The sequence below is a fragment of the Nerophis lumbriciformis genome, linkage group LG07 (genome assembly GCF_033978685.3).
Source record: "Nerophis lumbriciformis linkage group LG07, RoL_Nlum_v2.1, whole genome shotgun sequence".
In the NCBI taxonomy this organism is placed as follows: domain Eukaryota; kingdom Metazoa; phylum Chordata; class Actinopteri; order Syngnathiformes; family Syngnathidae; genus Nerophis; species Nerophis lumbriciformis.
This window is the reverse complement of record NC_084554.2, coordinates 4,920,929-4,947,401: the sequence shown is the minus strand read 5'-3', so window position 1 is coordinate 4,947,401 and position 26,473 is coordinate 4,920,929. Positions and strand designations below refer to the sequence as shown.

General features: G+C 44.4%; 1 protein-coding gene across 1 annotated transcript in view; it reads left to right on the top strand.

Moving 5' to 3' along the window:
* Positions 1-26,473, top strand: part of jcada (junctional cadherin 5 associated a) — a 145,363-nt gene that overhangs the window by 43,370 nt on the left and 75,520 nt on the right. The gene's annotated exons all lie outside the window — the stretch shown is intronic.

The window sequence follows — 26,473 nt, the reverse complement described above, 5'->3', positions numbered from 1 at the left end:
TGAGTAAGGGACATGTAGAGTCAAATGTGATTAGAGAAGAGCGGTGGCATGCCAACTCTTTGATCAGCGTGCTTCGTGCTGATAAACCACGGCCACTGTCATCTCCAGCGAACCCCGGACCTTGACAGGCACTAATTAGGACACAGCCTGGATTGGGAATAGCTAAGTGCAGGTGAAGCTTACTGTGTAGCAGAACAGTGCGTTCGTGGATTAGCGTGCCTAATGACCTTGCCTTTATCTCCCCCTCCCCTCTCTCTCTCTCTTTCTCTCTCGCTTTCCTATTTTAAAATGCTGGCCGCAGTACAAAAAAATGCACAGTCCTGAATATCCCTGCACATGTGAGCGCATCCAGTCGAAGAAAATCTCCTGACGTCAAGTGGCTGACGAGCTCAGCATTGATATGTTAGCAGTTGTGTTACGTTAGGTTTGGAATGGATCAACCAGACCATAATAGTGCACTGTAGGGCCTTTTTTAATATCTCAATATTTTTAGGCCATGTCACGATACACTATACAGGTAAAAGCCAGTAAATTAGAATATTTTGAAAAACTTGATTTATTTCAGTAATTGCATTCAAAAGGTGTAACTTGTACATTATATTTATTCATTGCACACAGACTGATGCATTCAAATGTTTATTTCATTTAATTTTGATGATTTGAAGTGGCAACAAATGAAAATCCAAAATTCCGTGTGTCACAAAATTAGAATATTACTTGAGGCTAATACAAAAAAGGGATTTTTAGAAATGTTGGCCAACTGAAAAGTATGAAAATGAAAAATATGAGCATGTACAATACTCAATACTTGGTTGGAGCTCCTTTTGCCTCAATTACTGCGTTAATGCGGCGTGGCATGGAGTCGATGAGTTTCTGGCACTGCTCAGGTGTTATGAGAGCCCAGGTTGCTCTGATAGTGGCCTTCAACTCTTCTGCGTTTTTGGGTCTGGCATTCTGCATCTTCCTCTTCACAATACCCCACAGATTTTCTATGGGGCTAAGGTCAGGGGAGTTGGCGGGCCAATTTAGAACAGAAATACCATGGTCCGTAAACCAGGCACGGGTAGATTTTGCGCTGTGTGCAGGCGCCAAGTCCTGTTGGAACTTGAAATCTCCATCTCCATAGAGCAGGTCAGCAGCAGGAAGCATGAAGTGCTCTAAAACTTGCTGGTAGACGGCTGCGTTGACCCTGGATCTCAGGAAACAGAGTGGACCGACACCAGCAGATGACATGGCACCCCAAACCATCACTGATGGTGGAAACTTTACACTAGACTTCAGGCAACGTGGGTCCTGTGCCTCTCCTGTCTTCCTCCAGACTCTGGGACCTCGATTTCCAAAGGAAATGCAAAATTTGCATGGTTGGGTGATGGTTTGGGGTGGTTCTTCAGCTTGACGGCATCCCTCACCGCCGGTGTCCACCAACGGGTTCTAGGATTACCGCCACGACAAGCACCAACTACCTTGCGGCCACAGCTCAAATCAGCCGCCTCGACAATAGAGGTGCGGAACATGGTCCATTCAGACTCAATGTCCAGCACCTCCCTCGTGACATGTTCAAAGTTCTTCCGGAGGTGGGAATTGAAACTCTCTCTGACAGGAGACTCTGCCAGACGTTCCCAGCAAACCCTCACAATGCGTTTGGGCCTGCCAGGTCTGTCCGGCATCCTCCCCCACCATCGCAGCCAACTCACCACCAGGTGGTGATCGGTAGAAAGCTCCACCCCTCTCTTCACCCGAGTGTCCAAAACATGAGGCCGCAAATCCGATGACACAACTACAAAGTCGATCATGGAACTGCGGCCTAGGGTGTCCTGGTGCCAAGTGCCTGTTTCCTGAGATCCAGGGTCAACGCAGCCGTCTACCAGCAAGTTTTAGAGCACTTCATGCTTCCTGCTGCTGACCTGCTCTATGGAGATGGAGATTTCAAGTTCCAACAGGACTTGGCGCCTGCACACAGCGCAAAATCTACCCGTGCCTGGTTTACGGACCATGGTATTTCTGTTCTAAATTGGCCCGCCAACTCCCCTGACCTTAGCCCCATAGAAAATCTGTGGGGTATTGTGAAAAGGAAGATGCAGAATGCCGGACCCAAAAACGCAGAAGAGTTGAAGGCCACTATCAGAGCAACCTGGGCTCTCATAACACCTGAGCAGTGCCAGAAACTCATCGACTCCATGCCACGCCGCATTAACGCAGTAATTGAGGCAAAAGGAGCTCCAACCAAGTATTGAGTATTGTACATGCTCATATTTTTCATTTTCATACTTTTCAGTTGGCCAACATTTCTAAAAATCCCTTTTTTGTATTAGCCTTAAGTAATATTCTAATTTTGTGACACACGGAATTTTGGATTTTCATTTGTTGCCACTTCAAATCATCAAAATTAAATGAAATAAACATTTGAATGCATCAGTCTGTGTGCAATGAATAAATATAATGTACAAGTTACACCTTTTGAATGCAATTACTGAAATAAATCAAGTTTTTCAAAATATTCTAATTTACTGGCTTTTACCTGTATATGTCAGGTTCAAACACTGATGACATCTATTGAACAGACAAGAAGCAAGGAATTAAACAGAGACAGAATTCAATTTAGCTCATTGAGGAGAAACGTCTGGGCTGTACTCTTTGTACAAACCCCGTTTCCATATGAGTTGGGAAATTGTGTTGGATGTGAATATAAACGGAATACAATGATTTGCAAATCCTTTTCAACCCATATTCAGTTGAATGTACTACAAAGACAACATATTTGATGTTCAAACTCATAAACATAATTTTTTTTTGCAAATAATCATTAACTTAGAATTTCATGGCTTTAACACGTGCCAAAGTAGTTGGGAAAGGGCATGTTCACCACTGTGTTACATGGCCTTTCCTTTTAACAACACTCAGTAAACGTTTGGGAACTGAGGAGACACATTTTTTAAACTTCCCATTCTTGCTTGATGTACAGCTTAAGTTGTTCAACAGTCCGGGGGTCTCCGTTGTGCTATTTTAGGCTTCATAATGCGCCACACATTTACAATGTCTGGACTACAGGCAGGCCAGTCTAGTACCCGCACTCTTTTACTATGAAGCCACGTTGATGTAACACGCGGCTTGGCATTGTCTTGCTGAAATAAGCAGGGGCGTCCATGGTAACGTTGCTTGGATGGCAACATATGTTGCTCCAAAACCTGTATGTAACTTTCAGCATTAATGGCGCCTTCACAGATGTGTAAGTTACCCATGTCTTGGGCACTAATACACCCCCATACCATCACACATGCTGCCTTTTACACTTTGCGCCTATAACAATCCGGATGGTTCTTTTCCTCTTTGGTCCGGAGGACACAACGTCCACAGTTTCCAAAAACAATTTGAAATGTGGACTCGTCAGACCACAGAACACTTTTCCACTTTGTATCAGTCCATCTTAGATGAGCTCAGGCCCAGCGAAGCCGACGGCGTTTCTGGGTGTTGTTCATAAACGGTTTTCGCCTTGCATTGAAGAGTTTTAACTTGCACTTACAGATGTAGCGACCAACTGTAGTTACTGACAGTGGGTTTCTGAAGTGTTCCTGAGCCCATGTGGTGATATCCTTTACACACTGATGTCGCTTGTTGATGCAGTACAGCCTGAGGGATCGAAGGTCACGGGTTTAGCTGCTTACGTGCAGTGATTTCTCCAGATTCTCTGAACCCTTTGATGATATTGCGGACCACGTAAATCGTTGGCCAACCAAAAAGTAACCCCAGTACGCTATAGCCAACATTCACCAGGAGATGGCAACAGACAAACACAGATCACTCTATTACATTCCTCCCCTTTTAGAAATGTAGAAGTTACTGAAAAGAAATAAACAACCCAACCAAAAAATGCAGCAGCTCAATTAAAAAACTGTACTTTTTTTTTTTTAGTAATGAACTCTTAACCCTCATTTGTAAACAATAACATGCTTATTATACAAACAGTATTTGTACACCTTTAACACAGATTTTTATACTGTCTTCAGACATTCAGTTTTTTTGGTGGTACTCGACACCTTTCTGGGTACCTGCGAAAGGGTGTTCAGCATGGTTAGAAAAATAGTGACAGAGAATAGAACAATGATGGACAATACAACCCTTAACTCAACAATAAGTAGATGAGTGTTATGTGTGTGTATATGTGTAAATAAATGAACACTGAAATTCAAATATTTCTTTTATTAATATGTATATATTATATATATATATATATTTATATTAGGGATGTCCCGATCCAGGTTTTTGCACTTCCGATCCGATACCGATATTGTTTTTGCATTTCTGATCCGATACCGATACTGACCGATACCGATACTGACCGATACTGGCCTATCCGAGCATGTATTAAAGTTTAAAGTTATTTAGCCTACTTAGTTGTCAGAATCATGTTGAAAAGGGTTTTAGTACTCTTGATAACAACTAGCCAGCTGAATTAGGGGAGTTTGAATAATACACAATGGTTGGTAACAAGAAACTGACCTGTTTATTCAAGGATAAACACAAAATAGACAAAATTATACATGACAAACAGAAATGGCATCATTGAACTAGGGCTGGGCGATATGGCCTTTTTTTAATATTGCGATATTTTAAGGCCATATTGCGATACACGATATATATCTCGATATTTTGCCTTAGCCTTGAATGAACACTTGATGCATATAATAATCACAGCAGTATGATGATTCTATGTGTTTTGATTGATTGATTGAGACTTTTATTAGTAGGTTGCACAGTGAAGTACATATTCCGTACAATTGACCACTAAATGGTAACACCCCAATACGTTTTTCAACTTGTTTAAGTCGGGGTCCACTTAAATTGATTCATGATACAGATATATACTATCAGATATATACTATCATCATAATACAGTCATCACACAAGATAATCACATTGAATTATTGACATTATTTATAATCCAGGGTGTGGAGGGGGGCGCCGGATGAAAGTGTCAAAAAGACAGCCAAAAGAGTTTGATATGAGAATAAATCTAAAGTTAAAATATAGGGTAGAAATGCACCCATTTGCAGGAAATGTAGTCTTGATTTTCAACATTTTCTTTCAAGGCTTGCATGTCTACATTAAAACATTCTTCTTCATACTGCATTAATATATGCTACTTTTAAACTTTCATGCAGAGAAGGAAATTACAACTAAAAAAATCACTAATTTGTTCATACGGGGTTGATCTGGAAATGTTTGCCTCGGCATTTTGATGGTGTGGGCGTGTGGCACCGAACGGAGATAAGCGTCTCGACAGACGTTACAATATTTGAACAATGATGACGAAAACTGTTTTCTCTGTCGTGTCCGTGTGTCGAAAATTGTTATGCGCTTATTTTTTTATTTGATTTTGTGCGTGGCATATAATTGCTATGCGCAGAGGACGTTTAAACAGTGCGCAATTGCACAGGCGCGCACCTTAGAGAGAACGTTGGTCACATGGCTGGGCTAGCATCACAGCTAACGTTAGACATGCTGCTACCTCTCTGCTCGGGGAGGACGTATACGTATGTGACGTATGACGTGACATTATGTGACGTATGACGTGACATTATGTGACGTATGTCGTGAGAGTATGTGACGTGTGTAAGAAGGTGCCCTTGCTGTCTGTAAGAGGGAGACACAGGAAAGAGTGAGAAGAGCCTGTCGTGTAATGCCAGCAGCTAAAAGCAACTGCGTGAGAATCCACAGACCTGTGGATGTGTTGAAGGTGTGCTGGAAAATGCAGAATGGAAATTAGGGAGCAGCAGAAAAGTGGAATGGAATGGAATGGAATTTAAATAGGTGCGTTGGAAAACACAAGTTTTTTTTTTTAACTGGATCTGGATCGGCATTTTTCCATGCCTTGCCGATACGCATTTTTTTGCAAATATCGGCGGCCGATCCGATCCAAATATCGGATCGGGACATCCCTAATATATATATATATATATATATATATATATATATATATATATATATATAATAAAATAAATATATATATAGCTAGATCTCACTGAAAGTCAAGTGTTTCTCATATATATATATACACATATATATATATATATATATATATATGAAATACTTGACTTGGTGAATTCTCGCTGTAAATATACTCCTCCCCTCTTAGCCACGCCCCCAACCACGCCCCCGCCCCACCCCCCGAAATCGGACGTCTCAAGGTTGGCAAGTATGCCATATAGTCATTTTCTATATCGCACAGAGACAAACCCGCGATATATCGAGTATATTCCATATATCAGCCAGCCCTAGTGCCCTGTGATTTGTTTGTGCAATTAAAAACACAATTAAATAGGCTTCCTTGTTGAATTTTACAGCCAGCGGAGTCCGGGTGATACAAGTTATGAACTGAAGCAACAACGGGGGACTATTTAAGCAGCCCACGCATGAGCCGGGACAGCACAACTGTTGCCGCGGGGCACGATTTAACCAAAAAAATTTAAATATCCGTCTTTTGGCCAACCTTTTGTGCGTGAGCTAATTGACTAACAATGCGCGGGGAAAGGAAGGCCAAACATGCGAGCAAAAAAAAAAAGCAGATTGCTTTGCAGTGTGGCGACGTGCTCTGTTGTGTAACACTGCTGCTATTGCTCATCATCGTGTGAACGCATGCACAACTGTCCCTAGCAACAAAACATGCCACACTAAACGTTTTAACGCCGCGTGATAGCGTTGTCATCTCCCAGTGGCTTTGAACTCAGTCACAGAACAAAATGTGCTACTCATTTGGATCTTGTTAGCTCGTGTAGAACAGAGGTGGGTAGAGTAGCCAGAAATTGTACTCAAGTAAGAGTACTGTTACTTTAGAGATTTATTACTCAAGTAAAAGTAAGGAGTAGTCACCCAAATATTTACTTGAGTAAAAGTAAAAAGTATGTTGTGAAAAAACTACTCAAGTACTGAGTAACTGATGAGTAACATATATACACACACACATATATATATATATATGTATATATATATATATATATATATTGATATATACAGTATATAATTTATATTTATTTATTTTGCCGTTTTTGTTTACATGTTAAAGGTGTTTTAATGAATATACATGCATGTTTAACACACATAGATTCCTTTCTTTCATGAAGACAAGAATATAAGTTGGTGTGTTACCTGATTCTGATGACTTGCATTGATTGGAATCAGACAGTAGTGATGATAACGTCCACGTTTTCAAATGGAGGAGAAAAAAAGTTCCTCCTTTCTGTCTAATACCGCATGAAAGTGGTTGGTTTTTGGCTTCTTATTTGTCCAGCTTCCATATTTGTTTTTATACACTTTACAAGAAATACATTGGCGGCAAACTCCGTAGCTTGCTAGCTTGTTTGCGCTGGCTTTCGGAGACTCTTGTTTTGAAAGCGCAGGCGCGATGGAGCGGCACTTTTATTGTGAAGACAGGAACTGGGAAGTCAGTCTTTAGGCTTTTGACGGCATGTACGGTTGAAATAAAAAAGGGTTTTTTCCTTCACACTTTTGATTGATTGATTGAAACTTTTATTAGTAGATTGCACAGTACAGTACATATTCTGTACAATTGACCACTAAATGGTAACACCCGAATACGTTTTTCAACTTGTTTAAGTCAGGTCATGTGACCGCCTGGCTCTGTTTGATTGGTCCAACGTCACCAGTGACTGCATCTGATTGGTGGAACGGAGTGAACGTCACCAGTGACTGTATTTGTTGAAACGCAGGCACTATGGAGGTCTGTCTGACAGACCAAAACAAACAAAGCGTGCATTAACAGATCGATAAAAATTTGTAGCGAGTAGCGAGCTGAATGTAGATAAAAGTAGCGGGGTAAAAGTAGCGTTTCTTCTCTATAAATATACTCAAGTAAAAGTAAAAGTATGTTGCATTAAAACTACTCTTAGAAGTACAATTCATCCCAAAAGTTACTCAAGTAGATGTAACGGAGTAAATGTAGCGCGTTACTACCCACCTCTGGTGTAGAATCCAAACTCTTGCTGGTCCTGAATCACTGGACATGTCAGAATAGAGGCATCACAAACGAAAAAGCATTGGTGGAAGATAGCAGCACTGACGAAACCAAATTCTGAGGAATGGTCAAAAGCAGTATGACAAAATGTACATCGCCAAAAACAAAGGCAACATCATGCAGTGAGGTTTGTTGACATAGTCAGTAAACAAGTGCCACATATGTTGTAATTAACCCGTAAGTCAATATCGGAGGTTTTAAATTGGAAGTAAAACATTGTGTCATTTATCATTCTATTATTTTGTCAAAATTATAAAGCACAAACTGTAAAAAATGATTATTAATCTACTTGTTCGTTTACAAGTAGATTAATAATCTACTTGTAAACGTAGCATCGCGTGGACATCGGGGGCGGTACCTCTGGATTGGCAGACCGGGGTGGTGGTTCCTCTCTTTAAAAAGGGGAACCGGAGGGTGTGTTCTAACTATCGTGGGATCACACTCCTCAGCCTTCCCGGTAAGGTCTATTCAGGTGTACTGGAGAGGAGGCTACGCCGGATAGTCGAACCTCGGATTCAGGAGGAACAGTGTGGTTTTCGTCCTGGTCGTGGAACTGTGGACCAGCTCTATACTCTCGGCAGGGTCCTTGAGGGTGCATGGGAGTTTGCCCAACCAGTCTACATGTACTTTGTGGACTTGGAGAAGGCATTTGACCGTGTCCCTCGGGAGGTCCTGTGGGGAGTGCTCAGAGAGTATGGGGTTTCGGACTGTCTGATTGTGGCGGTCCGCTCCCTGTATGATCAGTGTCAGAGCTTGGTTCGCATTGCCGGCAGTAAGTCGGACACGTTTCCGGTGAGGGTTGGACTCCGCCAAGGCTGCCCTTTGTCACCGATTCTGTTCATAACTTTTATGGACAGAATTTCTAGGCGCAGTCAAGGCGTTGAGGGGATCCGGTTTGGTGGCTGCAGGATTAGGTCTCTGCTTTGTGCAGATGATTTGGTCCTGTTGGCTTCATCTGGCCAGGATCTTCAGCTCTCACTGGATCGGTTCGCAGCTGAGTGTGAAGCGACTGTGATGAGAATCAGCACCTCCAAGTCCGAGTCCATGGTTCTCGCCCGGAAAAGGGTGGAGTGCCATCTCCGGGTTGGGGAGGAGATCTTGCCCCAAGTGGAGGAGTTCAAGTACCTCGGAGTCTTGTTCACGAGTGAGGGAAGGGTGGCTCGTGAGATCGACAAGCGGATCGGTGCGGCGTCTTCAGTAATGCGGACGCTGTATCGATCCGTTGTGGTGAAGAAGGAGCTGAGCCGGAAGGCAAAGCTCTCAATTTACCGCTCGATCTACGTTCCCATCCTCACCTATGGTCATGAGCTTTGGGTTATGACCGAAAGGACAAGATCACGGGTACAAGCGGCCGAAATGAGTTTCCTCCGCCGGGTGGCGGGGCTCTCCCTTAGAGATAGGGTGAGAAGCTCTGTCATCCGGGGGGAGCTCAAAGTAAAGCCGCTGCTCCTCCACATCGAGAGGAGCCAGATGAGGTGGTTCGGGCATCTGGTCAGGATGCCACCCGAGCGCCTCCCTAAGGAGGTGTTTAGGGCACGTCCGACCGGTAGGAGGCCACGAGGAAGACCCAGGACATGTTGGGAAGACTATGTCTCCCGGCTGGCCTGGGAACGCCTCGGGATCCCCCGGGAGGAGCTGGACGAAGTGGCTGGGGAGAGGAAAGTCTGGGCTTCCCTGCTTAGGCTGCTGCCCCTGCGACCCAACCTCGGATAAGCGGAAGAAGATGGATGGATGGATGGAATTTGTGATGTCTATGGATGCTCCCATTCATCCAGGTCCTTGTATTCTTAGGGCAGTCAATCAATCGCAACTGGACTGTTCAGATTGTCTCAGAAGACATTTTGCCTCTCACCCGAGCAGGCTTCATCAGTCCATGCTCATAGACTTTAGATTGGTCAGGTCTAGTCCTATAAAGTCCTATCGAACAGTCCAGTTGCGAGCGATCGAATGCCCTGAGAGTACCATTTAGATTGTTTTTTTGTCATCAAACCAGTATAAAGTCACGAGGCGAGTGAACATCTTTCATGACGTATATTGAAACTCCAATATTCCCAACACAAATGTTGAAAATACGTTTTATTTTCACCCGCTGTGTGGATGCCAAAAGCTTCTGAAATACGGTTTCAAGAGCACTGACACTCACCTCTCAGGCTGTCTCGTATGCTTGTTTGGTGCACTCCAGGGTTCAGTTAATAGCGCTCACACATTAAAGGGGAACATTATCACCATTTCAGAAGGGTTAAAACCAGTGACGTGCAGTCACTAGAGGCAGGTGAGGCGGGGCCTCACCTGCCATCATGGAAAGAAAAAAAATCTAAATTTTTTTTATTTTTATTAAATTGTTATATGTATCCAGTGATTATACTATAAAGTTAATTTCCATTTAACTTCACCAGTTTTAGATTATTTTTATTTAAAATCGCGGAATTTTCACATTTGCCGTTCAAATACTGAGAAGAGACGGTGCTGTGAACAGCAGCCAGTTGAGGCACGTCACTCAGTTGTGCCTCAACATGGATTGCGGACTCGGCTAACTGCTGGCCTGCTGTGCAGTGAGACCGTATTGCTATATGAATTATATTATACATTTCCATAGTTTAGTTAGCTGAGGTATATAATGTACAGTGTATTTTGTCAACAACTGTATGTGTGTAACGTATTTCTTGTGCTGAGCGATCATAAAACGGCTGCAAAAGACGCACTGCCTGAGGCTCGCAGTAATCCCGCCTCCTGCACCCCCGCCGTAGAATGCACCCCCTGACGCGAGTGTTGTATCAACTAAAGCCAACACTTAAACGTTCCACGTGCAAGATTGAATCTATTTAAAAAAGTTATTTCATAAGAAGCCAAAAAGTGCAAAAACAATAATGTTCGTGTTGGAGGAGTTGTGAATGACTGCAGGGCCACAACATTAGGTACACCTGCAGAATGCAGGTGTACCTAATTCACAACTCCTCCAACACGAACATTATTGTTTTTACACTTTTTGGCTTCTTATTAAATAACTTTTGTAACCTATTTTTATGGGCTTTCCTCTTTGTGATGTTAAGTTCCTGTTATGCGCTGTTATACAGTATATGCCTTGAGCTCTTATTTTGAAGGCGCTAAGAGGGGAAGTGATGACACGTTGGAGTGGAGCGGAAGTTTTTTGAAAGAAGGTAATTAAAGTGGTCCTCGTGTAAACTGGAGCCTCCGTGTTTGTTATTTTGTAGTTTCATACAGTATAGGCGACATTTATAAACCCTCGGTTACACTTTTTTAAATAGATTCAATCTTGCACGTGGAAAGTTTAAGTGAGGGCTTTAGTTGATATAACACTCCCGTCAGGGGTGCATTATTCCAGCACAACAGCGACGCATGGACTTCATTTATAAGTAAAGGTAAGACCATAATAACATTTTTTTTAATTAAATGTGCTTTTTTGTGTGCTACAGTTTGTATGTGTAAAGTTAAAGTTAAGTTAAAGTAGCAATGATTGTCACACACACACTAGGTGTAATGAAATTTGTCCTCTGCATTTGACCCATCCCCTTGATCACCCCCTGGGAGGTGAGGGGAGCAGTGGGCAGCAGCGGCGGCGCCGCGCCCGGGAATAATTTTTGGTGATTTAACCCCCAATTCCAAGCCTTGATGCTGAGTGCCAAGCAGGGAAGAATGCTGGTATGAGCTTTTAAACAAAACCCGTTAACTGCTGCCAATCAAATGGTGAATACGATACTCTTTAGGGTTCATATGTTTGTAAATCTGACTGTGATGAAGTCAGTGCCTCACCAGCCACGAACCTCACCGCACGTCACTGGTTAAAACCATTAAAAATCAGTTCCCAGTGGCTTATTATATTTTTCGAAGTTTTTTTCTAAATTTTACCCATCACGCAATATCCCTAAAAAAAGCTTCAAAGTGCCTGATTTTAACCACCCGTCCATTTTCCTGTGAAGTCACATAGTGAAGCCAACACAAACAAACATGGCGGAAAGAACAGCAAGCTATAGCGACATTAGCTCGGATTCAGACTCGGATTTCAGCGGCTTAAGCGATTCAACAGATTACGCATGTATTGAAACGGATGGTTGTAGTGTGGAGGCAGGTAGCGAAAACGAAATTGAAGAAGAATCTGAAGCTATTGAGCCATATCGGTTTGAACCGTATGCAAGCGAAAGCGACGAAAACGACACGACAGCCAGCGACACGGGAGAAAGCGAGGACGAATTCGGCGATCGCCTTCTAACCAACGATTGGTATGTGTTTGTTTGGCATTAAAGGAAACTAACAACTATGAACTAGGTTTACAGCATATGAAATACATTTGGCAACAACATGCACTTTGAGAGTGCAGACAGCCCAATTTTCATCAATTAATATATTCTGTAGACATACCCTCATGTCAGCAGGCCAAGGAAGCTAGGGTCGATATTCTTCTCTTGATCATCTTCGGGACGGTGTGAGCCAAGACATCCAGGGGGTTTAGCTCGCTCGTCTGCGGGAACAAACTGCCGCCATTGCTTGCCGTGCTACCGAGGTCCTTTGTCCCTGAATTGCTCACACACTCCGGCAGATTCAATGGGGGTCTGGCGGCAGATTTCTTTGACTTTATCGTTGGAAATGCATCTGCTTTGAGTGTCGCAGGATATCCACACATTCTTGCCATCTCTGTCGTAGCATAGCTTTGGTCGGTAAAGTGTGCGGAACAAACGTCCAATTTCTTGCCACTTTGGCATCTTTGGGCCACTGGTGCGACTTGAATCCGTCCCTGTTCGTGTTGTTACACCCTCCGACAACACATGATGTCTCCAAGGTACGGAAAACAGTCGAAAAAGCGGAAAATAACAGAGCTGATTTGACTCGGTGTTTGAGAAAATGGGGATCGCTCCGAGAGCGAATATTAGAAAGGCGTTTAATTCGCCAAAATTCACCCATTTAGAGTTCGGAAATCGGTTAAAAAAATATATGGACTTTTTTCTGCAACATCAAGGTATATATTGACGCTTACATAGGTCTGCTGATAATGTTCCCCTTTAAACATAAACACACTAGCAGAACAAAACCCAACATAACCTGACTAGTGTTCACACATCCTATTGGTAATTTACTAGGGGTGTAACAGAAGGGTTTCCCCTTAATGTAATTGGCAATTGATCGTGGCGCACCACCACTGCAAAATTATAGTCGCCACACCTTATAAAAAAGGGTTTTAAAATGAAAAAAGTAAATATATATATATCATGTGTTGTAGCCTCTAAAAGAAGTCACACAAAGTCTGACATTGTTTTTAACTTTTATTCCCAATCCTATATCAACAACCGGCTCATTTCCAACAGTATTACTTTTTGTGCACATACTTTTGTCTACGGCACAAAGGCAAGGACGTCGTTTTAGCTCCATTTATTTAATAACAATATTATGAAGTGTGTAACTAATCCAAATATGTGTGGTGTGCGACTATGTGTAGTGATTCACTGAGTGTTAGCGGGAGAAGAAGAAAGACAAGGCAGGCTCGAAGGTCCAGAGGCAGGCAGGCGTCAAAAGTCCATGACCAGACGGGAGGTCGAGATCCAAAAAGGGGCAGTCAGGGAACCAGAGGGGAATACGGGGAGACGAGACACACTTCTCGTTGTCAGGGAACGGAGGAATGCTGCTGGAACGACACGGGAACACGAGGCAAATGAACACGGGGGAGGAGAAAACACAGAGAGAGAATGAGCATAGAGCTAGATACGACGACTTACTGTACGGGAACAGGCCGCTACGTTCTGGCCCGGAACGCAGGTTTGCTCTGGCTTAAGGAGCCCGGCGTCTCGTCAGCTTCAGGTGTGAAGATTGCTGATTGATTGCACCGGCGGTGCACTCAGCGCAGTGCACAGATGAGTGTGCATTAGAATGAGCCCGGGCCGTGACACGAATGGTGTATTTGCGGTCATGGTCCGTTTCGCTCTCAGGCCAACACTAACGCATGCTTTTATTTCCCGTCGTTTAGACAATTGTAATGCCTTGCTCTTTAGCCTTCACAAAAATGATATCAGCGCTTGTGGGTCCGATGGACCCGTTGCATTTTGTGGCTTTTAATGCCTCGCAATCAAACGCTTTTATGTTAAAATACTAGGGGTGTAACGGTACGTGTATTTGTATTGAACCGTTTCGGTTCGGTTCGAAGGTGTACCGAACGAGTACACATGCTAGCAGCGACCGGGCTAGGACAACATGTAAAAGCCAGAGCTGGAAGACCCGCCTGTCTCGTTAAGATCTCCCGTTTGGGAACAAAAATGAACCGAACCGTGGCCTCTAAACCGAGGTACGTACCGAACCGAAATTTTTGTGTACCGTTACACCCCTATAAAATACTGAACAGATGTTTACCTTATCCCAATAAACATCCGTTCAGTATTTTAACATAAAAGTGTTTGATTGTGGGTCCATCAGACCCACAAACGCTGGCTGAGTAACAACACTATGAACGTTGCACGGAAAATTTCTCTGCCAGTTTCTGCATCCCACAGGGATTCTTCTTTTGTGTTTCTGCACCTGCACCTGCGGTTCCCACACAAGGTTGCAACATTGTTTGTCAACACTGTCTGCTCTCATTTTCTCGCACATTTGACCCTCTGATGTTTTGTGTAGGGCAGCGCGGTGGAACAGGGGTTAGTGCATGTGTCTCACAATACGAAGGTCCTGAGTAGTCCTGAGTTCAATCCAGGGCTCAGGATCTTTCTGTGTGGAGTTTGCATGTTCTCTTTGTGACTGTGTGGGTTCCCTCCGGGTACTCCGGCTTCCTCCCACCTCCAAAAACATGCACCTGGGGATAGGCCCCTCCCACCTCCAAAAACATGCACCTGGGGATAGGTTGATCGGCAACACTAAATGGTCCCTAGTGTGTGAATGTGAGTGTGAATGTTGTCTGTCTATCTGTGTTGGCCCTGCGATGAGGTGGCGACTTGTCCAGGGTGTACCCCGCCTTCCACCCGAAAGCAGCTGAGATAGGCTCCAGCAACCCCCGCAACCCCGAAAGGAACAAGCGGTAGAAAATGGATGGATGGATGGATGTTCTGTGTACCTACACTCAGTCCTCCTCCTGTCTAGGCCTGCTGTGTGTGTGTGTGTGTGTGTGTGTGTATGTGTGTGGTACACAGAACATACATTTCCACACTTCTAATAGCCCTGGGTCCAGTGGACCCGGACATCTTATAAGTAATATAAATGTGTAGGGGGGGTGTATGGTGTGTGGTCATTAAATATGTATTCTTATATATGTTCTTCACAGAAAATGAGCCAACGTCAGTGAGTCTCAGTTTGAAAAATGTATTAATTGTATCATTTTTCTTTTAATAAAAAAATTAAAACGGGTCCCACAGACCCGAACACCGCGCAAGGTGCGCCGGAACGCCTAATGTACAGAATAATTTTGGTTGTGCTTACCGACCTCAAAGCTATTTTATTTGGTACATGGTGAAATGACAAGTGTGACCAGCAGATGGCAGTCACGCATAAGAGATACGTGTAGACTGCAATATGATGGCAGTCACACATAAGAGATACGTGTAGACTGCAATATGACTCAAGTAAACAACACTAAAATATTGAAAATATAGAACATTACACACGGCGCTTAAAAATCTATCAAAATGTTTTAGTATGACTTTGGTAAGCTATGAAGCCACACCGCTTGATGGATTGGACTGTGCTTCAACATAGGAGTATTATTATGGTGTGTGTATAAGGTAAGACACATTATCTGGCGCTTTGTTTCGCAATATTATGCAAAAGCAACTTTTCTTACCTTCTGGTACCTGCTGATCTGTATTTGGGATCTGCATAAGTCCGTGCCAACAACGTAGTCGATAAGCTTCTTCTATTTCTCTATCTTCTTGTTATGTGACATTCATCCCCCACTGTTGCCATCTCCATCTTCTTCCGCTTATCCGAGGTCGGGTCGCGGGGGCAGCAGCTTAAGCAGGGAAGCCCAGACTTCCCTCTCCCCAGCCACTTGGTCCAGCTCCTCCCGGGGGATCCCGAGGCGTTCCCAGGCCAGCCGGGAGAGATAGTCTTCCCAGCGTGTCCTGGGTCTTCCCCGTGGCCTCCTACCGGTCGGACGTGCCCGAAACACCTTCCTAGGGAGGCGTTCGGGTGGCATCCTGACCAGATGCCCGAACCACCTCATCTGGCTCCTCTCCATGTGGAGGAGCAGCGGCTTTACTTTGAGCTCCCCCCGAATGACAGAGCTTCTCACTCTATCTCTAAGGGAGCGCCCCGCCACTCGGCGGAGGAAATTCATTTCGGCCGCTTGTACCCGTGATCTTGTCCTTTCGGTCATGACCCAAAGCTCATGACCATAGGTGAGGATGGGAACGTAGATCGACCGGTAAATCGAGAGCTTTGCCTTCCGGCTCAGCTCCTTCTTCACCACAACGGATCGATACAGCGTCCGCATTACTGAAGAAGCCGCACCGATCCGCCTGTCGATCTCACGATCCACTCTTCCCCCACTCGTGAACAAGACTCCGAGGTACTTGAACTCCTCCACTTGGGGCAAGATCTCCTCCCCAACCCGGAGATGGCACTCCACCCTTTTCCGGGAGAGAACCATGGACTCAGACTTGGAGGTGCTGATTCCCATCCCAGTCGCTTCACATTCGGCTGCGAACCGATCCAGCGAGAGCTGAAGATCTTGGCCAGAGGAAGCCATCAGGACCACATCATCTGCAAATAGCAGAGACCTAATCCTGCAGCCACCAAACCAGATCCCCTCAACGCCTTGACTGCGTCTAGAAATTCTGTCCATAAAGGTTATGAACAGAATCGGTGACAAAGGGCAGCCTTGGCGGAGTCCAACCCTCACTGGAAACGTGTCCGACTTACTGCCGGCAATGCGGACCAAGCTCTGACACTGATCATACAGGGAGCGAACTGCCACAATAAGACAGTCCGTTACCCCATACTCTCTGAGCACTCCCCACAGGACTTCCCGGGGTACACGGTCGAATGCCTTCTCCAAGTCCACAAAGCACATGTAGACTGGTTGGGCAAACTCCCATGCACCCTCAAGGACCCTGCCGAGAGTATTGAGCTGGTCCACAGTTCCACGACCAGGACGAAAACCACACTGTTCCTCCTGAATCCGAGGTTCGACTATCCGGCGTAGCCTCCTCTCCAGTACACCTGAATAGACCTTACCGGGAAGGCTGAGGAGTGTCATCCCACAATAGTTGGAACACACCCTCCGGTTCCCCTTCTTAAAGAGAGGAACCACCACCCCGGTCTACCAATCCAGAGGTACCGCCCCCGATGTCCACGCGATGTTGCAGAGTCTTGTCAACCAAGACAGCCCCACAACATCCAGAGCCTTAAGGAACTCCGGGCGGATCTCATCCACCCCACTGTTGCCATTTCTAATATAAAGTAGTGTAAAGTTCTTACTTATATCTGTCAGTAAACTCGCCATGAAAGCACTAAAACATACCGGTGTAGTGAGTTTACATTATTCACCCAAGGAACTTTAGTTATCAGAGAGTTCCGGTCGGACGGTTTGTCACGGGCGTTGTCGTTGCACTAGTGAGCCACGGATGAGGAGATGCTGCTCCGTTACTGATTGAAGTAAAGTCTGAATGTCATTAAAACAGTTAGCGCCATCTTTTGACACTTCTTCCACTCCCGTCCTTGCACGCTACACCGCTACAACTCAGAAAGCGACTTGAAGATGATGTGTAAAACATCATCTATGCAACATTTTGACTAAAGAACCACCATTACATGTTATGTAGACCACAAGGAAGTCTTTTACATTTAGAAAAAAAATAAATAATATGACCCCTTTAATGCGCCCTATAATCTGGTGTGCCTTTTGTATGAAAATAGACCTGAATAGATTAATTAATGCCTTTTCATGCTGATCACAATATGTTGTTCTGTTTGGCTGACACTATTTTTAGTACCCCGTCTGACAAGCGGCTAGCAGCTAATTGTGTGTTTTCATACAGTGTGAATAATAATCACCTCCAAATAAACTGCATTTCTTACCATCTTAAAGAGGAACAGTACTTTTTAATTTTATTTTGCATATCGTTTACAATCCTTATAAAGACAAAAGGTTTTAGTTTTTTTTGCATTCTAACTTTTAAAAATCGGCTCAGTGTAGGAGGCTAACCATGCAGCTAATATTAGCAATCAAGACTACTTTTAAATCACTTTAAAATGCATTCAAAAAGCATCAACAATACTTTATTTACATTCCGTTACCTGTATAATAACCAAACTGTACAACGTTGTTATTGTAAGAGTGAACACTGAGGAACTATTTTTCTAGCGTAGTAACACACTGGCGTGCTTCGGTTTCAGTCGTAAAAGCTAGCTACGGCAAGAGACAAGCAAGCTTCTACGTTTTGAGTTTTTAATGCGCAACACCAATCTGTACTGACTGAAAAACATGAACAATCATATCACAGTATCTGTAAAGTATTAGCCCACATTTTATGTTTTGTTTGTGCACAGCTATCTTCACAGCATACGTACTGTCGTCGTACTAACAAGCATGACGTGCTGCATGCATCATGATCAATATTATAGTGTGTTTGGTCGAGCAGGCCGAGGACGTTTGCAGATGATTTTTGGGGTAAGCAATCCATTTATGTCGACGTCGCTTGACTCCAAGTTCCATATTTACAGCGTCAAAGTCACGCTGAGCTCAAACTCTCGGCTTCCGTCTGCTACAACGTTTCAGCCTCTTTTCATGCCCGCTTCTATAAGCAGCAGTTGATCCTCAGTATATTCAGCTTAAAAAAAGATAAGGTTGTGAATCATAATGTGTCCAAAAATAGTCGTCTTCGTTGTCTATTGCCAGGTCTGCCATGATTAGAAACGCACTCCAGTTTAGTTAGTGGAAGTCGGAACCAGAGGTGGGTAGAGTAGCCAGAAATTGTACTCAAGTAAGAGTACTGTTACTTTAGAGATTTATTACTCAAGTAAAAGTAAGGAGTAGTCACCCAAATATTTACTTGAGTAAAAGTAAAAAGTATGTTGTGAAAAAACTACTCAAGTACTGAGTAACTGATGAGTAACATACACACACATATCATATATATATATATATATATATATATATGTATACACATATATATATATATATATATATATATATATATATATATATATATATATATACACATACATTGATATATACAGTATATAATTTATATTTATTTATTTTACCGTTTTTGTTTACATGTTAAAGGTGTTTTAATGAATATACATGCATGTTTAACATATAGATTCCTTTCTTTCATGAAGACAAGAATATAAGTTGGTGTATTACCTGATTCTGATGACTTGCATTGATTGTAATCAGACAGTAGTGCTGATAACGTCCACGTTTTCAAATGGAGGAGAAAAAAAGTTCCTCCTTTCTGTCTAATACCACATGAAAGTGGTTGGTTTTTGGCTTCTTATTTGTCCAGCTTCCATATTCGTTTTTATACACTTTACAAGAAATACATTGGCGGCAAACTCCGTAGCTTGCTAGCTTGTTTGCGCTGGCTTTCGGAGACTCTTATTTTGAAAGCGCAGGCGCGATGGAGCAGCACTTTTATTGTGAAGACAGGAACTGTGCAGTCAGTCTTTAGGCTTTTGACGGGATGTACGGTTGAAATAAAAAAATGGTCTTTTTTCCTTCACACTTTTGATTGATTGATTGGAACTTTTATTAGTAGATTGCACAGTACAGTACATATTCCGTACGATTGACCACTAAATGGTAACACCCGAATAAGTTTTTCAACTTGTTTAAGTCAGGTCATGTGACCGCTGACTCTGTTTGATTGGTCCAACGTCACCAGTGACTGCATCTGATTGGTGGAACGGAGTGAACGTTGCCAGTGACTGTATTTGTTGAAACACTATGAAGGTCTGTCTGACAGACCAAAACAAACAAAGCGTGCATTAACAGATCGATAAAAATTAGTAGCGAGTAGCGAGCTGAATGTAGATAAAAGTAACGGAGTAAAAGTAGCGTTTCTTCTCTATAAATATACTCAAGTAAAAGTAAAAGTATGTTGCATTAAAACTACTCTTAGAAGTACAATTTATCCCAAAAGTTACTCAAGTAGATGTAACGGAGTAAATGTAGCGCGTTACTACCCACCTCTGGTCGGAACACACATTTGTTGCCGGAAGTACACTACTAAGGAAACAGAATTCGATGCGCTGAGGAAAGAAGTTCCATTATTGCTTAAAATTACCAAAAAAAACATGTTAATACTATAACTAACTAGATGAAGCAATTCCTACAGAAATTGCGTGTTACTGCCCCAATGCTGAAGCTGAACTGAAATGCTGATAAAATGTAGAATGAATGTAAGAATAGTGATTATCTGGTTAAAAAGTACGAAATTACCTGAAACGCTGGCAAAAATGTTTTACTATGCTAACGTTATTATGTTAACAATAGCATAACAAACTAACAGCTGGCACGCTTCTACGATGGCACTCAGTAATTTTTCAGTAATTAGTCATTGGGTTTTAAAAATTAAATAAAATTAGCTAAAATGCTAGCAAAAAATGTGAGCATTCCAATGTTAACATGCCAACATTAACATGCTAACAAAGGAACAGCTGGCATTTTTTGAAAATAGTTTCAAGTAACAAAATCCATTATTTTAAAGGTAAAATTTTCATAATGAGCTTACATGCTACTATAAAACGTAGCTTGCTAACATTAGCATGGTAATAGGGGAACAGCTAGAATTCGTCTAAGATGGCACCAAGTAACAAAAACTGTCATTATCAGGTTGAAATGTACAACATTTGCTAAAATGCTAGCATAAAATTTTAGCACGCTAATGTTAACATGCCAACATTAACTTACTAACAGAGGAACAGCTGGCATATTTCTAAAATAGTTTCAAGTAACAAAATCCATGATTTTAAATGTAAAATCTTCATAATGAGTTCACATGCTAGCATAAAACATTAGCATGCTAACCTTGGAACCGTTAGCATTCTTCCAAGAAGGCGCCATGTAATGAAATTCATGAGCTGAACAAGTTGGTGTTGGGATCGGTTGAGAAATGTGGGAATTGTGGGACTTTGAAAAAATGGCCCATTCATTGAAATGGGGATTTCCCGCTAATTTTGGGAAGAATTTAGGGGATTTTTTTTTGGAACTATCACAACAACACAATTGCCTTTAAATAGATGAATGAGTTGCGTTTGGGGCGGGCTGCTCTGAAAACAAACCCCACTCACTCTGCTTTGTTCCTGGTCTGAGCTGCTGTGTCGTAGATTACTGCAATAACTCGAAAAATACTCAAAAGTGCAGGTTTCAACCAACGAAATACTTTCTATTCGAGATGTCGATAATATAAATGCTTTAAAATGTAATATCGGAAATTATCAATATCGGTTCCAAGAAGTAAAATTAATGACTTTTTAAAACGCCGCTGTACGAAGCGGTACATATCCGGTAAAACACGGACGTAGGGCATACTTGCCAACCCTCCCGATTTTCCCGGGAGACTCACGAATTTCAGTGCCCCTACCGAAAATCTCCTGGGGCAACCATTCTCCCGAATTTCTCCCGATTTCCACCCGGACAACAATATTGGGGGCGTGCCTTAAAGGTCGTCACGTCCGCTTTTCCTCTATACAAACAGCATGCCGGCCCAGTCACATAATATATGCGGCTTTTACACACACAAGAGTGAATGCAAGCATACTTTGTCAACAGCCATACAGGTCACACTGTATGTGGCCGTATAAACAACTTTAACACTGTTACAAATATGCGCCACACTGTGAACCCACACCAAACAAGAATGACAAACACATTTCGGGAGAACATTCGCACCGTAACACAACATAAACACAACAGAACAAATACCCAGAAGCCCTTGCAGCACTAACTCTTCCCCCTGCCACCCCCACCCACCTCAACCTCCTCATGCTCTCTCAGGGAGAGCATGTCCCAAATTCCAAGCTGCTGTTTTGAGGCATGTTAAAAAAAAATAATGCACTTTGTGACTTCAATAATAAATATGGCAGTGCCATGTTGGCATTTTTTTCCATAACTTGAGTTGATTTATTTTGGAAAACCTTGTTACAGGGTGCATGGGAGTTTGCCCAACCAGTCTACATGTGTTTTGTGGACTTGGAGAAGGCATTCGACCGTGTCCCTCAGGAAGTCCTGTGGGGAATGCTCAGAGAGTACGGGGTATCGGACTGTCTGATTGTGGCAGTCCGCTCCCTGTATGATCAGTGCCAGAGCTTGGTCCGCATTGCCGGTAGTAAGTCGGACACGTTTCCAGTGAGGGTTGGACTCCGCCAAGGCTGCCCTTTGTCACCGATTCTGTTCATAACTTTTATGGACAGAATTTCTAGGCGCAGTCAAGGCGTTGAGGGGATCTGGTTTGGTGGCTGCAGGATTAGGTCTCTGCTTTTTGCAGATGATGTGGTCCTGATGGCTTCATCTGGCCAGGATCTTCAGCTCTCACTGGATCGGTTCGCAGCTGAGTGTGAAGCGACTGGGATGAGAATCAGCACCTCCAAGTCCGAGTCCATGGTTCTCGCCCGGAAAAGGGTGGAGTGCCATCTCCGGGTTGGGGAGGAGATCTTGCCCCAAGTGGAGGAGTTCAAGTACCTCGGAGTCTTGTTCACGAGTGGGGGAAGAGTGGATCGTGAGATCGACAGGCGGATCGGTGCGGCGTCTTCAGTAATGCGGACGCTGTATCGATCCGTTGTGGTGAAGAAGGAGCTGAGCCGGAAGGCAAAGCTCTCAATTTACCGGTCGATCTACGTTCCCATCCTCACCTATGGTCATGAGCTTTGGGTTATGACCGAAAGGACAAGATCACGGGTACAAGCGGCCGAAATGAGTTTCCTCCGCCGGGTGGCGGGGCTCTCCCTTAGAGATAGGGTGAGAAGCTCTGCCATTCGGGAGGAGCTCAAAGTAAAGCCGCTGCTCCTCCACATCGAGAGGAGCCAGATGAAGTGGTTCGGGCATCTGGTCAGGATGCCACCCGAACGCCTCCCTAGGGAGGTGTTTAGGGCACGTCCCACCGGTAGGAGGCCGCGGGGAAGACCCAGGACACGTTGGGAAGACTATGTCTCCCGGCTGGCCTGGGAACGCCTCGGGGTCCCACAGGAAGAGCTGGACGAAGTGGCTGGGGAGAGGGAAGTCTGGGCTTCCCTGCTTAGGCTGCTGCCCCCGCGACCCGACCTCGGATAAGCGGAAGAAGATGGATGGATGGATGGATTGTTACATTGTTTAATGCATCCAGCGGGGCATCACAACAAAATTAGGCATAATAATGTGTTCATTCCACCACTGTATATATCGGTATCGCTTAATATCGGAATTGGTAATTAAGAGTTGGACAATATCAGAATATCGGATATCGGCAAAAAAGCCATTATCGGACATCTCTAATTGAAATACGTTCTATCGTTCAAGACTTACGGTCATTTAAAAACAGCACTGCTAGTTAAAAAATTATGTAGAACGTCCGGTGGGCCAGATTGAAAATCTTAATGGGCCACATGTGGCCCGCGGGCCGTATTGTGCCCAGGTCAGATCTAGGGGAAACCCTGACATGAGTCTGTGTCGGCCAATCCCACTCATGGATGATCGAAATCGGCCTGATCGGAACATCTGCGGTTGTCTATAAAAACATGTTGTTCTGTGGTCAAAAGAAACTGAGTCACAGTGATTTACGTCCCCCTGAGGGACTCGTAGATGCGGTGAAACTGTACAACACCCCAAACAGAAAAGGAATCTTCGGCACACAAAGAAACCACATACACCGAATCAAAAAGATGACCATCCCGTTTACTCCAAATATTCCACACCAGCCGCACCTCTCCACATTGTTCCCAGTCATGCAGGGTGTGGACTTGGCCGCGGGCTGGCCCGCATCTGTTTGGACTGAGCACACACGGGCCCTTCTCGGGGACGACAGCCCATCACATTTAGCAAACAGCGAAGGTCCGCGGCTTTGTTTATCTATGTGACATCGCCTTGTCCGTTGAAAGGCCCGTCTCTCTTCCCGAGGAAGTGTGCCGCTGTGGAGACGGAGGTGCGCCGGCTGTGTCCCAAATGTTTCCAATCAGCCTCTCCGCAGGCTTCTGTTCGTACAGTGGAAACATGTCAGGGGCCTGTTTTTGACAGGGGCCTGACAGATAAACAGCCGGGCAAATCTCAGACTGACCTCCATTTCAGGTGGACACTAACTCAGCTATGTTAAAAGTTGACATATCATCTGGCCAGTACCCAACATCTATTAGAAAAACCCTCCTGGGTCAGGAGCCACACGTCTATAAGTTAACCTGTTACACTAATGGAAAACCTTCTCTTTAATAGATCTATAAATTACAGAGAACATCTGTTCAAACTAAAAAAAAATGCAGTTCCCTTGGAGATTGCTTGCAGGCGTTAACATATACTGTCAACAATTTAGGATTATAGTACTCGTTAATACATCTCGACTCGTGTTGCCGTGAGATACAGTCTGGTGTGCCGTGGGAGATTATGTAATTCCACCTAATCCATCCATCCATCCATCTTCTTCCGCTTATCCGAGGTCGGGTCGCGGGGGCAGCAGCCTAAGCAGGGAAGCCCAGACTTCCCTCTCCCCAGCCACTTCGTCCAGCTCCTCCCGGGGGATCCCGAGGCGTTCCCAGGCCAGCCGGGAGACATAGTCTTCCCAACGTGTCCTGGGTCTTCCCCGCGGCCTCCTACCGGTCGGACGTGCCCTAAACACCTCCCTAGGGAGGCGCTCGGGTGGCATCCTGACCAGATGCCCGAACCACCTCATCTGGCTCCTCTCGATGTGGAGGAGCAGCGGCTTTACTTTGAGCTCCTCCCGGATGGCAGAGCTTCTCACCCTATCTCTAAGGGAGAGCCCCGCCACCCGGCGGAGGAAACTCATTTCGGCCGCTTGTACCCGTGATCTTGTCCTTTCGGTCATAACCCAAAGCTCATGGCCATAGGTGAGGATGGGAACGTAGATCGACCGGTAAATTGAGAGCTTTGCCTTCCGGCTCAGCTCCTTCTTCACCACAACGGATCGATACAGCGTCCGCATTACTGAAGACGCCGCACCGATCCGCCTGTCGATCTCACGATCCACTCTTCCCCCACTCGTGAACAAGACTCCGAGGTACTTGAACTCCTCCACTTGGGGCAAAATCTCCTCCCCAACCCGGAGATGGCACTCCACCCTTTTCTGGGCGAGAACCATGGACTCGGACTTGGAGGTGCTGATTCTCATCCCAGTCGCTTCACACTCGGCTGCGAACCGATCCAGCGAGAGCTGAAGATCCTAGCCAGATGAAGCCATCAGGACCACATCATCTGCAAAAAGCAGAGACCTAATCCTGCAGCCACCAAACCAGATCCCCTCAACGCCTTGACTGCGCCTAGAAATTCTGTCCATAAAAGTTATGAACAGAATCGGTGACAAAAGGCAGCCTTGGCGGAGTCCAACCCTCACTGGAAACGTGTCCGACTTACTGCCGGCAATGCGGACCAAGCTCTGGCACTGAGCATACAGGGAAGCGGACTGCCACAATCAGATAGTCCGATACCCCATACTCTCTGAGCACTCCCCACAGGACTTCCCGAGGGACACGGTCGAATGCCTTCTCCAAGTCCACAAAACACATGTAGACTGGTTGGGCAAACTCCCATGCACCCTCAAGGACCCTGCCGAGAGTATAGAGCTGGTCCACAGTTCCACGACCAGGACGAAAACCACACTGTTCCTCCTGAATCCGAGGTTCGACTATCCGGCGTAGCCTCCTCTCCAGTACACCTGAATAGACCTTACCAGGAAGGCTGAGGAGTGTGATCCCACGATAGTTAGAACACACCCTCCGGTTCCCCTTCTTAAAGAAACCAGTAATTATAATCCGCAAATGTGCCGTTGTTGAGTGTCTGTACTGTCTACAGCTTGGCAGAGTAACCGTGTAATACTCTTCCATATCAGTAGGTGGCAGCAGGTAGCTAATTGCTTTGTAGATGTCGGGAACATGGTTTGTCGTGATCACAGTGTGCAGGTAAAAAGGTATCTAATGCTTAAAACAAAAATACACAAAAGGTGAGTGCCGCTAAGAAAAGGCATTGAAGCTTAGGCGTGGCTATGCAAAAACGAAACTAAAACTGAACTGGCTGCAAAGTAAACAAAAACAGAATGCTGGACGACAACAAAGACTTACAGCGTGTGGAGCAGAGGACGTCCACAAAGTACATCCGTACATGACATGACAATCAATGACAAAATAGGAGCGCAAGACAAGAACTATCTCCTGATGATCTCCTGCTGGCTCCACTATGGACTGGACTCTCACACTATTATGTTAGATCCACTATGGACTGGACTCTCACACTATTATGTTAGATCCACTATGGACTGGACTCTCACACTATTATGTTAGATCCACTATGGACTGAATTCTCACTACTACATT